Here is a 10,774-nt window from a genome sequence, read left to right on the forward strand (position 1 = left end):
CTGTAATACATCATCCCACAACTAACTCATTAGTTGCAATGCTTGCAAGGCTTAAGTGATGTGTATTACCGAGTGGGCCCAAAGATACCTCTCCGACAATCGGAGTGACAAATCCTAATCTTGAAATACGCCAACCCAACAAGTACCTTCGGAGACACCTGTAGAGCACCTTTATAATCACCCATTTATGTTGTGATGTTTGGTAGCACACAAAGTGTTCCTCCGGTAAACGGGAGTTGCATAATCTCATAGTCATAGGAACATGTATAAGTCATGAAGAAAGCAATAGCAACAAACTAAACGATCAAGTGCTAAGCTAACGGAATGGGTCAAGTCAATCACATCATTCTCCTAATGTTGTGATCCCGTTAATCAAATGACAACTCTTTGTCTATGGCTAGGAAACATAACCATCTTTGATCAAGAGCTAGTCAAGTAGAGGCATACTAGTGACACTCTGTTTGTCTATGTATTCACACATGTATCATGTTTCCGGTTAATACAATTCTAGCATCAATAATAAACATTTATCATGATATAAGGAAATAAATAATAACTTTATTATTGCCTCTAGGGCATATTTCCTTCATGTTTTGTATTGGCTAATCTCAGGGAAAGTCTAGCTTCGAGTGCACCTAGGGGGCCTAAACCCTTCCGATATGAAGATATGTGGCAGACACATATGGACTATGATCAGCTCATTCTGGATTCTTGGCAGAAGGGTGCGGGTTGTCGTGGCCTTACTGGCGTGGTCCAAGCCTTAAACAGTTTACAAATTCAACTATCTGCGTGGGGTAAGAAAGAGTTCGGCTGTTTAGCTCGCAAAATTCACAAGTTGCGTGAGCAGTTGACCCGACCGAGGAGTCGATCGGTAGGCCACGGCCCATCCGAGGAGGAGAAAGCTATTATCAAAAAGTTGCGACTCGCTTTGCGTCAGTAAGAGATATGGTACCGACAGAGATCCAGAGTGCCATGGCTACGTGTGTGAGACAGAAACACGGGGTATTTCCATGCCCAAGCATCTCAGCGTAAGCACATGAATCGTATTGAGAAACTTGAACGCTCGGATGGTACTATGTGTGCCAACCTTGAGGAGGATCAGGAAGAGGTTCAGAGTTTCTTCCAAAACCTGTATACCTCTCAAGGTTTTCGGCGGATGGACGATCTGCTCGATTTTGTCCCGAATAGGGTGATGGACCAAATGAACTATGAGCTACAAAAACCATATAGTACTGATGAAGTTGAACGGGCCTTGTTTCAGATGGCCCCGTCTAAAGCTCCGGGAGTAGATGGCTTCACAGCGGGATTTTTTCAGCGCCATTGGAATATTCTAAAGGATGACATAGTTCCAGTTGTGCTTGATTTTTTGAACGGTGGTGGATTGCCTGTAGGTATGAACGATACTTCTATCACTTTGATCCCCAAGGTACGTTTTCCACAAAAAATCTCCCAATACCGACCAATCTCTCTATGCCCGGTTCTGTATAAAATTGCTGCCAAAGCTATTACTAATCGGCTAAGGGAGTTTCTGGATGATATTATTGGGGTTGAACAGAGTGCTTTCGTCCCGGGCCGTCTGATCACAGACAATGTTCTAGTTGCATTCGAAACTGTACATGCTATGAAAAGATGGAAAAGGGGGGAAACGATGTTTGTGCTGTTAAATTAGATATGATGAAAGCCTATGACCGCGTCGAATGGCATTATCTCGAGGCGATCATGCTGAAATTGGGGTTTGGAATGGACTTTGTTCGTCTGATTATGAAGTGTGTTACTTCAGTTCGGTTTGTAGTATGTGTTAATGGCGAACTACTTCCCTTCTTCACTCCCTCACGTGGATTCCGTCAAGGTGATCCCGTCTCGCCGTACTTGTTCTTACTCTATGCCGAAGGCCTCACATCATTGCTGCATTTCTTTGGAGGGGCCTATATTGACAGAGGGATTCAGATCAACCATCGGTGTCCGTGGATAAATCATCTACTTTTCGCTGATGATAGTTTGATCTTCATGCAAGCTTCGGTTCATAGTGCTCATAGATTGAATGCTATTCTCGGAATCTATGGGGAGTGTTCTGGTCAAGCAGTCAACAAAGAAAAAAGTGCAATATATTTTAGTCCAAACACTTCAGCCCCTATCCGAGTTATTCTGAAGCAAACATTGCTTATACCAGTGGAAGCTTTTGGTGAACGTTACCTCGGTCTTCCAACAGCAGTTGGTCGAATTACAGGAGGCACTTTTGATCACATTGGAGAAAGGATCCGGACCAAACTCCAAGGTGGTATAGAGAGACTAATCTCTTGTGCTGGAAGGGAAGTCAGAATCAAAGCAGTTGCTCAGTCTATACCTACATACAGTATGTCTTGCTTCCAGTTAACAAAGGAAGTCTGCAAAACTCTGGCCTCGTACATGGCCAAATATTGGTGGAGTAGCAATCTTGATCGCCGGTCGCTGCACTGGCTGTCCTGGAAAGGACTTGCATCACCGAAGGTCAAGGGAGGAATGGGGTTCAAGGATCTGCAACTTTTCAATATCGCACTGCTCGGTAAACATGGGTGGCGTTTGATGATGAACCCAAACTCTCTGTGCTCAAGAGTTTTAAAAGCAAGATATTTTCCTTCTTCTGATTTTATGAGTGCTACAGCGCCAAAATCCTCGTCTGCTATTTGGCGGGCGATCATTGCAGGGAAGGAAGCGTTGAGTACCGGCCTCTTGAAGCGTGTTGGCAGCGGCACGTCCGTATCCATTTGGGAGGACAAATGGATTCCGTGCACTAGATCTTTGACTCCGGTAGCTCACATTGGCAATGCACACTTACATCGAGTTTCTGATTTAATTGATGCTGAAACTTGGATATGGAAATCTCAAGTGATAAGAGAAAACTTCATACCCCCGACGCAGATGTTATTCTGAATATCCCCCTAAGGATCGGTGGCGGTGATGATATCCTGGGCTTGGGCCTTTGAGAAATCTAGTTCATACACTGTCAGATCAGCCTATCACTCTCTTATGACTCATGACGAGCACATTGCTCTAGAGGAAGGGATGGTAACCGAAACTTCAGCGACATAAAGACAGTTATGGTCCAGGTTGTGGAAATTGAAGGTTCTGCCAAAAGTTAGAGTGTTTTGGTGGCGGGTTCTACGGGGTATCTTACCGGTAGAAGCAACCCTCAAATACCGACATATCTTGACAGTGAGTACGTGCAAAATCTGTCAGCATGAAGATGAGAATATGATGCACACTCCGTTGAACTGCTCCCATGCAAGAGGATTCTGGGCCCAAGCAGCGGATTGGCTTGGGGTCAAGCGACCTGATTTACATCCTCTAACATGGTCAAAAGATGTTATTTGCGATCCAAGTTTCTCTGAGTCGGACCGAGCAAAGCTGGTTACAATAATGTGGGCCGTATGGACTTCTCGGAACAATATCACTCATGATAAAGGAGGAACAGATCCTACACAGTCTATGACACTGATCAGAGAAACATTGGCTTTGCTTGATCTTCTGAAGGAGCACGCACACTTACTCCCAGGCCACAGTTGGCGGCCGCCTGAGGAAGATGAAATCAAGATAAATACTGATGGTAGTATTGCTATGGAAGCTCGAAGAGGAGGAGTGGGAGGAGTTGCTCGTTCCCATTTAGAGCTGCGTGGTGCAAACCTTATCAGGGGATTACCGACCCCCTCATCTCTGAAGCCTTAGCACTCCGGGACGGTGTCATCTTTGCAAGGCTGAGAGGCTATGAGAAAGTCGTGATGCAGTCCGACTGCTTGGAGTTGGTTAATCTCTGGAACTCGCGTCATGATGCAAGGGCATTGATGGTGCCTATCTTATCTGAAATTCTGGAGCATTCTAATAGTTTTAAATCTCTTCGTATTCATCTTATTCCTAGATCAGCTAACTATCCTGCTCATCAGTGTGCAAAGCATGCAAGCACACTGCATGTGACAGAATGTTGGCTTGATTCTGCCCCTAGTATCATTGTAACAAGCCTTTTAGCAGATTCTGCTGGGGCGGTCGTTGTTGAATAAAGCTCCAAATATTTCCCGTCAAAAAAAAGAGTGGATATCTAATGACCCACTGTGTAGAGGTGATCGAGGAGCTTGGGTTTTAACACGACCTCTAGCGGGAACTTGCGCGGCGTCGACAAACCGAAGGTCTCCTCCATGCTGAGCTCGTCCGTCGCCACGCCGTCCGGGAGCGTCCAGTCAAAACCATGCAGCAGGTTGGCGAGGCTCACCTGGATCACCTTCAGCCCGAGGCTGTACCCGGGGCACATCCGCCGGCCGGACCCGAAGGGCAGCAGCTCGAAATCCTGCCCCTTGACGTCGATCTTGCTGCCAAGGAACCGCTCCGGCGCGAACTCCTCCGGCGCAGTCCACACCGCCGGGTCGCAGCCGATGGACCACACGTTGACGAACACGCGCGTGCCGACGGGGATGTCGTAGCCACCGACGGAAGCCTCCTCGCGGGACAGCCGGGGAGTCAGCATCGGCGCCACCGGATGCAGCCGCAGCGTCTCCTTGACGATACGTGGAGGCTCGCGATGTCCTTCTCCGTCACCCAGCGGCCTCGCCCCACCACGCGGTCCAGCTCCTCGGTCGCCTTGGTCAACACCTCCGGCTTCTTCAGGAGCTCCGAGATCGCCCACTCGACTGCGACCGCCGAGCTCTCCGTGCCGCCGACGAGGTCCTGCAAGTGATTAGGTAGTGTGTGCAATGGTACAGAATTAATCGTAGCATCCGCATAGCCTGTGATGTTGCAACTGAACTCGGGGTCTTCGATCTGAAAAGCTCCTTGTACTCAAATTCTTTTACTGAATAACAGGGAAGTTGCACGGGCTTACCTGAATGAAAGCCTTGACGCTATCCCGGTCGATCTGCACCTCAAGATTGGGGTCTCTGGCTATCTCGAGTAGCACGTCCACCATGTCCTTCGAGACGAAGCTCTCCCCCTCGACTCGGCGTCTGTCGTTGTGCTCGTCCACGACATGTTCGAGGAACCGATCAAACATCTTGCTCAGCTTCTTCATCCTCTTGATGTACCCCTGGAGGTCCAGCCAGTCCAGCCACGGGATGGAGTCGCCGATGTTGAGCACGCCGTTGAGCAAGAACCACTCGTCGACCATCCGCTTGAACTCCGCCAGGGTCGTCGCGGAGCCGGAGCCCCCTTCGTCCGTTGCCTCCCTGTGCAGGTACTTCTTGCCCAGCACCATGCGCGTGATCACGTTCAGGCTCAAGGTCGACAAGTAGTCCTTGAGCACCACGGCGCGCCGGGACCGGGAGGCCTCGTGCAGGTCTCGCAGGAGCGCGCGCATCTCCTGGCTCCGGATGTACTCATATGACTCGAGCCGCTTGGCGCTGAAGAGCTCGGTGAGGCACACCTTGCGCGCCTGGCGCCAGTAGGCGCCGTACGGGGACCAGGTCATGTCTCTGTAGTTGTACGTCGTGTACTTGCCGGCGGCCATCTTGGGCCGGTCGAGGAACACCATGTCGTGGGTCTTGAGGAAGAACTTGGCCATCTCAACCGACGAGCCGATCACGACGGGGAACGATCCAAACCGGAGGTACATGAGAGGGCCGTACCTCTTGGAGAGCGCGTGGATGGAGCGGTGCGGGAGCGCGCCCATCAGGTTCAGGTTGCCGATGATCGGCCATGGTTTAGGGCCCGGCGGGAGGTTGTATGCCTGACGGCTGCGACGGAAGACGGCCTTGAGGAAGAGCACGGTGGCGAGCGCGACGCCGAGGAAGGGCGTCCATGGTGGTAGCTCCATTGAGAGTGAGTGGTGTCCGGGCATTCAGAGCTTCTATTATTAATAGTGGTACTCCATTGAGAGTGGACTTATCAAGACTTCATGAGCCACGTATGAGTCTTGACAGATGGAAATTGTATAATAACCAGCCTCGTGAGGCACGAGTCATAACGAATCTTTTTTGTTTAGAAGCATTTTTTCTTCGAAAACACTCCGCATATTAGAGCATCTCCAACAGGCGTCCAAAAAAAACTGCGCGCACTAAAATTTTGCTTTTTTAGACGCCGAGCAGCTCCAGCAGACGCTGTAGCGCTAAAAGTTTTTTTGGCACGCGCTGAAAAACGCTATCGCGCGCAGCATATTTTGGGCTCCGGATTGGGCACGCTTCACAATTTGCACTGTCTGCTTTTTAGGCGCGCGTCTTTGGGCGTCTGCTAAAGTAATATTGGTCCCGGCACACTAAAAGTGCTAAAGTGACGCGCTATAACTATTATTGGACGCGAGATTTTTGTGCGGCCGTTGGAGATGCTCTTAGGACCCAATAACTCGCTGACGGGAGCTCGGGCAGGTCACCCGAGCGAACTATTGTTCCTACGAGAGGTCATCCAAGCGAACGCCGTGATTTTGGAGTGTTCTCTCCAAAAAAAACACTATAAGTTCTTATTATTAAGTGGCTGGCTAAGTGATAGATCAAGCATTCATGGGTCAGAGCAATGGTGGAGGACGAAACTTTTTTGAGGTGGGACGAACTCTTAAGCCAAAACAAAAATTGTGCAGAACCAACATAAAGAATACGAACAACAGTGCACACCAATATTTTCATATAATCCTAAACAGAATAGCGAAGTAAAATGAAAATGCAAATATATTTTAAATAGACGAACAACCTAAAACATACCCAGGTAAGTTTTAGTGGCGCGTAGAAGACCTAGGCAACGGTAGTGCCCTACCCCTTGTGAAAATCTTCCTTAATTTTACCAAGATCAAGACTTTTGAATATCCCTCGCTCAATGTAACACGCCATCAAGACATTAAGCCAGCCATCGGACATCTTGCTGCGCAACTCAGTCCTGATGATTTTCATTGCTGAAAAAGCCCTTTCAACTGTTGTTGTCGCTACCGGTAGTAGCAATGCCAACTCAATGAGGCGCTAAACCGTGGGAAATATGATTTTGGAGTGTTCTCTCCAAAAAACACTATAAGTTCTTATTATTAAGTGGCTGGCTAAGTGATAGATCAAGCATTCATGGGTTAGACGTCAGAGCCATGACAAATGGAAATTGCATTAGTAACTAGCAAATGTGTCCGTGCGTTGTTAGAGAAGATTTTCGGAGTCATGGCACACTCTTTTTCATCATCTTCTTCTTCTTCGCTCGTTATCTCTACCGTCAAATTCAAGATCGAAGCTACAAGAAGTGGCACGTCCGGCACACATGCTCCTAAATTAGTGTGCAAACCAATGGGCGATGGACGATGAAAAAGAAGGAAGACGAATAAAAATTGGTCGAAGAAGCTAATGTCAACAAATGACATTCTGTTCATGGTGGCAATGAGAGAGTTTCAGGGATTGGATTGATCAGACACACGCAGATCTGGACTCCGAAGGACGAGGCTAACAAAGTGGCATGGAAAGTTCACATTGGAACGACATTCCGATGGCCGCATCGTGGTAATACTGGAGTTGGCAATATCGAGTTCGTGCCCGTGGATGCCATGAATCATGGTGCACGCAACCAATGAGAACCATAGGATGAGTGAAAATGTCTAGGAAATTGACGACATCTAGATGAGTTGATTTATGCGAGTAACTTCAAATTTTCTCGCCAAACATTATGCGGGTTTGCAGTGTTCGAGTTCTTTGCAGTGTTCGAGTTCTAGCGGGTGGCAAAATTCGCCCTCCATAGTGCTTGGTTAAGTCCCAGTCGATGCTATATCCGTAAGATTTTACATTGAGATTCGTGCAAAATTTTCTTTTTCTTTTTTCTCTCTTGCATGTGATGTTACTGGACTGAGACTTGGTTAAATCTTAGTCGACTGAGACCTAGTCATATCCATTGTATATATCCCTGCATCACACACTTTTTCAGGGGAATCTTTTTGTTTTGAGAGGGAGAGAGGAAAACTTGGGATTACTTGCTGCAAACCTAAGTGTAAAGGTGGATTAGGCTTTCGAGCCTTCTGTATGTTTAATCAAGCTCTTCTCGCTCCACGGGCGTGAAGGATCATTTTCTATTCCCACAGCTCTTTTCCTAGCAAAATGCACTAGAAGGATGTACAACATGATGCAAATCATCCCCCCAAGGTGATATGTCGCAACTGCTGCATAAGTGACATAACCTTATTTGTAGTTAGCATTTGTTATTCTGAACTGTACATGCTATTAGCTAGTTTCGTAGAATTGTTCATAGAACCTTATAGTATAACATAAATTATGTTTATTGTTACTAATTTTAATTCATGTGCCCTATTACTTATCCATTTGCTTGTATGTGTATGAAAAGCATGAAATTCATAAATTTAATGCTACACCCAACATGGATTCTAAAGCAAATTAAATATTTTGATTTCTATGCCTTTGTGGAAGGAAATTAGTTGACTTTTTTTAGGAGACGGAAATTAGTTAACTAACTTGTCATCATCTTTTTTATAGCCGCTTCTTAGTGAAATTTAAGCATTCACATCATATATTAGTGAAATTTAAGCATTCATATATATAGGACTCCTTTTTTGCACTCCCGGGAGTATGTACTTCCATCCTCAATATACCTCTCGTACGCATTGATTATACCCATCTATCATTGTTAATATACTTTATTAAATATTCTAAGATACCCCAATACGAGTTTGATTGAAAAAATATCATTTGTAATGTACTTTTTATAATATACCTTTTTCATGTACGAACAATTCGGTATATACGTACCCTTAAAAAATATGTACAGTCACATGATTTTTTTTACGAAACTCATTTTGGGGTATCTAGTAATTATTAGTGAATTATATTAAAAATAATAAAAAGGTATGAAAGATTCATCTATGGGGTATATGAGGTGCAGGAGTACGTACTCCCAGGAGTACACAACCATTTTCCTATATATATATATATATATATATATATATATATATATATATATATATATATATATATATATATATATATAGTCGCGCTATTCGTCACCCTGAGTAGGGAATAGTTATTCTTCACTCTCCTCTATTTTATCATCAATGCACCGTAATTTTACGTTCCGTAAATTTTGTCTTATTTCCGACGCAAAAAGGGACCGCAAGAAAATATATAAATCGCTGTAAAAAATATTTTATGTTATGTAAAATTACAAACGTAAAAACATAGTCTAAAATACACATAAACTGCAAATTTTCTTGTCTTATGACCTATATTTTTATTTTTCTTATGTCAAATTTTACATAGTGAATCAATAAAAATGTAACTATTTGAATTCGAAACGTAATTTAATTATGAAATGATCGTAAGATTACCACGGGTGAAGAATAACCTATTCTGCACCCTGGGTGATAAATAGTAACACTATATATATATATATATATATATATATATATATATATATATATATATATATATATAGAAAGTCTATTTGAGACCCAGGGTGAAGAATAAGTAATTCTTCTCCCTGGTCGGTTCATCCAGCCAGATGTTGTGCTCAACCAAGCTAGGCAGAACCAAGCCAAGTCACCATCCCAACTCCCTAAAATTATATTGCCGACGAAGTAATTTTACCTTTACGCTAGTCTAAGGATTCATCCCCCTCGTAATGGCCTTCCTCGCCTGCCTCGCCTGGCTGTACGTCGCCGGCCGGTACGCTCGCGCCCTCCCTCTCCTTCCCAGATCTCTCCTCCACTCTGCAGATCTGATCTCGCCTTGATTCGTTCGCAGGCTATGGCAGGACGCGCAGACCCGGGCGACCCTCTCCGGTCAGGCTCTCCGGCCTCCTCGAGAAGAGCAGCAGCAATGTGCGGATCTCTCAATCCCCCTCTCTGCCCACCTCTCGTTTTTCTCAAATTTTCCTGGCGGTGGCACTTGATTCCAGCTCCCCAAGGAGATCCTGGTGGACGACAAGCCGAAGGACCTGGGATGCACGTAATTTATTGGCTCCTTTCTGGTGTGACTTGTTCTTCTGGTTTGTTGATTCAAAATGGGTTGTTTGGTTTTGGAGGATGGAGGGATTGAGAGGAAGATCGCCGAGGTGGAGATGGACATTGCCAAGGCGAAGAGCGAGGGGTATTGTGGGGGAATGAGGCTGGTGCTGGTACCGGTACCAAGGGTTCCGACAGAAAGAAGTTCGTTGCCCTCATTTGAGTTTACACTAGCTTTGGCTCACATAAAAAACACCACCCGAGCACCTCTCGGTGTGCCGTCATGTTTACATCTTGAATATTTTTCTTGATTAAGTAAAAAAACTGGTTTAACTCATTCTTTTGTGTTGACATACACTCACAGTAAGGATTGAACTCGTGATGGTAATGATGAGTCTGCAAGGTCAAGGTCATATGGTCTAATTACCAAATCACAGAAAGGAGAGGAGGAAGCTGAGCTCCGCCCTTTTTTCTGTCCAGGAGAGAAGGTTATTTTTTTTTATTGAAACCTGCACCTTGTATTGGGTCTGGAGGAAATTTTTCTCTGTGTCTATAGTTGTTGTATCTTAGTACTCCGTAGTGTACTGCCTGTACCATGGCATACCAATTGTTCGGACAGATCAAAAGGCAAGTTAAAGGTCAATTAGATAAATGCTATTGTACTTCCACATCTCACATCTCATTTACTACCTTGTATCAGCATTACTTGAAACACATTTATGCAGTCACGCATCTCACCTTGATTTTTTCTTCTTCTGAATTTTGCTTGTATTGGAACTATATACATTTGCACTGTCTAGTTATGCTCGCTGGTTGAATTTTCAGCATTTGAATCCGCCTCAAAGGAGAAACAAGGCATTAGCTAGTACCATAAATGACAAGATAGCTTGGCCATGACTCTATCAACTT

The 10,774-nt window shown here is 45.2% G+C and overlaps 1 pseudogene across 1 annotated transcript; it reads right to left on the reverse strand.

Annotated features, from left to right (window-relative positions):
• Positions 1 to 3,410: 3,410 nt before the first annotated feature.
• LOC125509276 (trimethyltridecatetraene synthase-like) lies at positions 3,411 to 5,820 on the reverse strand (annotated as a pseudogene). The gene is made up of 2 exons (XR_015604780.1): positions 4,847 to 5,820; positions 3,411 to 4,692 (listed from the first exon to the last, which is right to left on the reverse strand). The product of XR_015604780.1 is annotated as a trimethyltridecatetraene synthase-like (transcript).
• Between the last annotated feature and the right edge of the window lie 4,954 nt (positions 5,821 to 10,774).

Source organism: Triticum urartu, chromosome 5A, assembly GCF_056163025.1.
Source record: "Triticum urartu cultivar PI428250 chromosome 5A, HENAU_Tu73, whole genome shotgun sequence".
NCBI classification, from domain to species: Eukaryota; Viridiplantae; Streptophyta; class Magnoliopsida; order Poales; family Poaceae; genus Triticum; species Triticum urartu.